The sequence below is a fragment of the Trichechus manatus genome, unplaced genomic scaffold (assembly GCF_000243295.1).
Source record: "Trichechus manatus latirostris isolate Lorelei unplaced genomic scaffold, TriManLat1.0 scaffold00087, whole genome shotgun sequence".
Classification (NCBI taxonomy): domain Eukaryota; kingdom Metazoa; phylum Chordata; class Mammalia; order Sirenia; family Trichechidae; genus Trichechus; species Trichechus manatus.
In genome coordinates this window covers 10,965,339-10,970,544 of record NW_004444023.1, presented here as the reverse complement: position 1 = coordinate 10,970,544, position 5,206 = coordinate 10,965,339, and positions in this window count along the sequence as shown.

Genomic DNA, 5,206 nt, shown 5'->3' with positions numbered 1-5,206 from the left:
CTGGATTATGGTTGCACAACATGACTAATGTAATATCACTAAACTGTACACCTGAAAAATGCTGAACTGGCAAATGTGTTATATATATTTTTACGACAAACAAAAAAACCAATATGCTCCCAAGTCTCCAGTGGGTCAAAGAAGAAACCACAAGGGACATCAGAACATGCTTTCAAGTTAATGAAAACGAAAACATAACAAAACTCATGAGGTGCAGCTAAAGTAGTGCTTACAGGAAAACTTATAGCCATAATGCCTATATCAAGAAATATTTGTTAAATGAGTGAAGGGATGAGCTAAGCTGACCAGAACTTCCTGAGGGAGGGAGAAATTTGGGAGAGATGGAACTGATGTTGGGGGTGGGGCCCTGGGAGAAGGAATTCTGGGGGCAGTAAAGTTATGAGGAGGGCACTGAGGGCAGAATGGGCAGATTCTAAAGGGGTACTGCCGCAAGAACAGCAGGGAGCATTAACGGGGAACAGAACTGATCAGGCTCATGGTTATTTCCACAGGGACAGAAGAGACATTTCCTCTTTTCAGGGGATTGAAGCCAGAAGTGGTGGTGTTCTCAGGGGAGATGTGTCACGGGAAGGGTTTATGCAGAGAGAGGCGTGATGGGGTGCCCAGAGGGCAGGAGTGCTCAAGCAACCGCAGTAACAACCACAATAGCTCAAGTTTATTGTTCCAAGACTTTGATATGTACCATTGCATTGACTCCTCACAATAACCCTGTGAGGTAAGTACCATTACTGGCCCCATTTTATATGCGGGGAAACTGAGGCGCAGGAGAGTGAAATCATTTCCCCAAGGTCACATAGCCAGTAAAGGAAAAAGCAGGTGTTTGACTTCAGGTCTTTCTGATGCCAGGCCCTGTGGGTCATTCCGCCGCCACAAAGCTGCCCTGTGATGAAATTCTAATCTGTTAATAACAATAATAGTAACATATACAACATTGAGTGCTTTCTAAGTGCCAAGTAAATCTGCTGAATCTTTTCATGTGTTGACTCAATGAATCCTCCCAATAACCCTAGAAGATGGTTATGATTATTGGCTCCATTTTATAAATGAAGAGACTGAGGATCAGAGAGATAAATTAATCTCCCAAAAGTCACACAACTAACAAGCAGCTGGGCTGAGATCTGAAGTTTGTTGTTATTAGTTGCCATCGAGTCGATTCCGACTCACGCCAACCACAAGTGTACAAAGTAAAACTGCTCCATAGGATTTTCAAGGCTGTGACCTTTTGGAAGCAGATCGCCAGGCCTGTCTTGTGAGGTGCCTCTGGGTGGGTTAGAACCGCCAACCTTTAGGCTAGTAGTCAGAAACTTAACTGTTTAAGCCACCTAGAGACCCTATCTGAAGCTTTTTGTTGTTAGGTGCTGTCGACTCAATTTCAGCTCATAGCAACCCCATGTGACAGAGTAGAACTCCATAGGGTTTTCTAGGCTGTAATCTTTATGGGAGGAGATCACCAGGTCTTTCTCCTGTGGAACTGTTGGGTGGGTTCAAACCACCAACATTTAAGTTAGCAGCTGAGTACTTAACCGTTGTGCCACCAAGGCTCCTTTATCTGAAGCTTACCCCCTACAATATGCTGACTTTCAATATCTCTCCCTCCAAAATAAAGGAAGATCCCCCCCACTCCACCTCATACTGAAAACGTGCTTTCCTCACCTATCCACCCCTGCCACCGAATCCCAGGTCTCTTGGCTAGACCCCAGGACAACCACCAACACTGACTGAACACTAACTAACAAGCATTATGCTAGGTGCCTGGTGTGGCTTGTCTCATTCAAACTTCACCATAAACTCATGGGATAAGCATCAGTATTATTCCCATTTTACAGACAGGAGGACTAAGGCCAAACCATGTTGTACCTCTGCTCAAAACCCTGCAGTGACCCCCATCTCACTCTGAGTAAAAGCTGAAGTCCTAATGATGACCTACTTGGCCCTCACAATCTGCTCCCCACAGCCTCCTGGCTGTTCCTCCAACATGACACTTCTGTTCCTGCCTCAGGGCCTTTGCACTGGCTGCTCCTCCCTGTGTACTGAAGTTCCTCCCTTGTTACTAGCTGTTCCTTCCTTTGCACTGGCTGCTCCTTTTTCTGCACTGGCTCTTCCTTCCTCTGCACTGGCTGTTCCTTCCTCTGCATTGGCTGTTCCTCCCTCTGCACTGGCTGTTCCTTCCTCTGTGCTGGCTGCTCCCTCCTGTGCACTGGCTGTTCTTTCTGGCTGGAATGCTCTCACTCCCCCATATCCACCTCTCTCCCTTTCTCCCCGCCTTCAAAAATTTGCTCAAATGGCATCTGCTCAACAAGGTCTCTATAACTACTGCAACCTGTTGTCCAGACCAACAGTCCTGATCTCCCTGCTCTGTTCCATTTTCTTCCTTGGCACTCCCCACCATCTAATATGCTATATAGTCTGCTTGTCTTGTTTATTGTTGGTCTTCTCCTCTAAAAAGGAGTTCTAGTGATACAGTAGTTAAGTGCTCGGCTGCTAACCGAAAGGTTGATGGTTCGAACCCACCAAGTGGCTCTGCAGGAGAGAGGTGTGGTGATCTGCCTCCATAAAGATTACAGCCTGGAAAACCCTATGGAGTAGTTCTACTCTGCCACATAGGGTTGCTATGAGTTGGAATTGACTCGATGGCAACTAACAACCCCTTCTAAAAGGTTGTCCATGTGAGGACAAGGATTTTTATCTGTTTACTGCTGTATCCCCTGGCACCCAGAACAGTGCCAGGCACATACAGCTGCTCAGTAAATAAGTGAATGAATGAGGCTAAGAAAAGGGGGAGTGGTTTGCTCAAAGATATGAATCCTAGTGGAATCCAGGGCTCATCCTCTTAACCAGTTCACCCTTGGCGTGGGGAAGAGGAGCTGTTAAGAGCAGTTTTCTGGTGGGCGAGAGCTGTCCTGGAGCTGGACAGATCTAGGGGAACTGTTTCAGACAGAGGGAACAGTTAGTGCAAGGGTCCTGAGGTGACCATGGACCAGGAGGAGGGGACTTTGCACCCAGTTGTGTGTATGTGTGACACTTGGGGGGGGGACGACAAGATGACAAAAAATAGAAATTGCTACTGTTATGTCCCAAGAGGCCTTCCTGCCACATTCTGACACTACAGCTCCTATAACTCTGTTCCCTTTTCTAGCTGTATTTTACTTCACGCACACATATTTGGAGTAAAATCTGCAAAAGTCAGAACCTCCGTAAGGCAGAAACCTGTCAGAGAAGGAACTCAAGTATTTTCCACTAAAAGGAGAGTCAGAAAAGTGGTAAGACTGCACCTTGTCAAAGGTGGAAAACTTGTGAGACCTGGAAAAACAAGGCAGTTGTGCTGAGTTCCGGCTCTCACAGGTTTAACTGTAGTTTGTTTTTTAATGTCTGCCCCCTCACCTAGCATATCAACTCCACAAGGATAGGGATTTGTGTCTATTTTATTCCCTGGTGCATCTGCAACATATAGGAGGTGCTCATTAAACACTCTGAAGTGAACAAATGAATGAATGAAGAATATTCTGGGCTTGGTAGAGCTTATGAAGGTTACTTATTCTAATGCCTCTACCTCCAAAGTCCTATGAGATCAAACCTTCTCTCCACTCATTCTTCCCTTCAATTCCTCTACTCCAACCTCACTGGCCTCCCTGCTGCCCCTCGTCCACTAACCATTGTCAAGGTTACCTCAGGGCCTTTGCACTTGTTGTTCCCACTGCCTGGAACAGTTCACCCACACCTTTGCATGGTTAAGTTACTGCTCATAATTCAGGTCTCTCCTGAGATAGCTAAAGTAGCCACTCCCCTGCCCCCAAATTAGGCTCTTTCAGAGAAACCAATGAACATCATTTATCTTGTTTATGTGTTTACTTGTTATCTGTCTCCTCAACCAGACTGTGTTTTTGGTCTTGGGTGCTGTGGACTCAATTTCCGACTCATAGCGACCTCACTTGACAGAGTAGAACTGCCCCATAGGGCTTTCTAGGCTGTGATCTTTACAGAGGCAAATCAAGAGGTCTTTCTCCCACAGAGCTGCTGCGTGGGTTCGAATCACTAACCTTTCGGCTAGCAACTGAATGCTTAACCATTGCACCACCAGGGCTCCTTCAAGCTGACTGTAAAACCCTACAAGACCTAAGACCGTGTGCATCTCTCTCCTTCACGGCTGTATCCCCTGGATCTAAGTACAGTGGCTGTTCAGTGAAGAATGGATGGATGAGTGAAAGCCTGGGCAAAGGAGATCACCCTAGTTTGTCTTCTCTAGGGAGTCTCTGGGAGGGTGGTTGCAGGACAGGTCAAGAGTTGTTTATGCCAGGCAAAGAGGAACATTCTGAGAGGGAAAGCTTCACTGGGAACCACCGAAGACAGGAGTTACCAAAATGCGGGTGGGTGGGTGGGGTGGGAGGCGGGTCAGGAACATTTCTTAGGACCTGAAGCAGGAGAAGATGTGGACATGAGAGCAGAACTCTAGGGGAAGCTATTCTATTGGGGTAGGTGGGGGTTGAAAGGGTATTTCACAGGGAGTCAATGAAGTGTTCAAAGGAGAAGGAAAAAAAAAAAGTCATTCTTGGTGCTGCCCAGAACAAAAAAATTATTTTTACACCATCAAAGGGGGCATTTTGGAGGCAGGCTGCAAGAGTTTTGGTGGGCCCTTGTGTGTGTGGAGAGCAATAATGGGTAGCAGGTCTGCAGTAAAGCACTAATGCAAAGCTCTCTGGAGGCAATACTATACGGGATATTAATAGAGGTTTCACCACGGGCATGTCTTACCGGGGAGGGGCAATGCTGGTGGCATCTGAGGATTGTCCTGGAGAAAGCAATGATGGAGGGGCTATGTGTAAGGAATACTATGGAAAAGCATCAGTGGGGAGCCCTGGCAGCAGTTTGGGGGGGTCATGGATGAAAGCGTTTCGGCAGCTGTCCTACAGGGGGGTGTTAATGTAGAGATAGCTGGAGTGGTCGTATGAGGGGGCAGGAATTGGGGGACCCTCTGGCAGGGGCCCGGCGGCAGAAGCACTGATTGCGGGCATTCTGGGGACTAGAGCGGGCCAGGGCGGGGCCCCCCGCCCCCGTTGCATCCGGGGCCCCGGGCCGCAAGCCCCGTCACTCACCGGCGCCGGGGTCTCCGCCGGGAGGAGGCCGAGGAGGCGGAGGAGGCGCCGCCGCTCCGGGGAGACCCGAGCGCCCGGCCGGAAGTGCCGCCCCC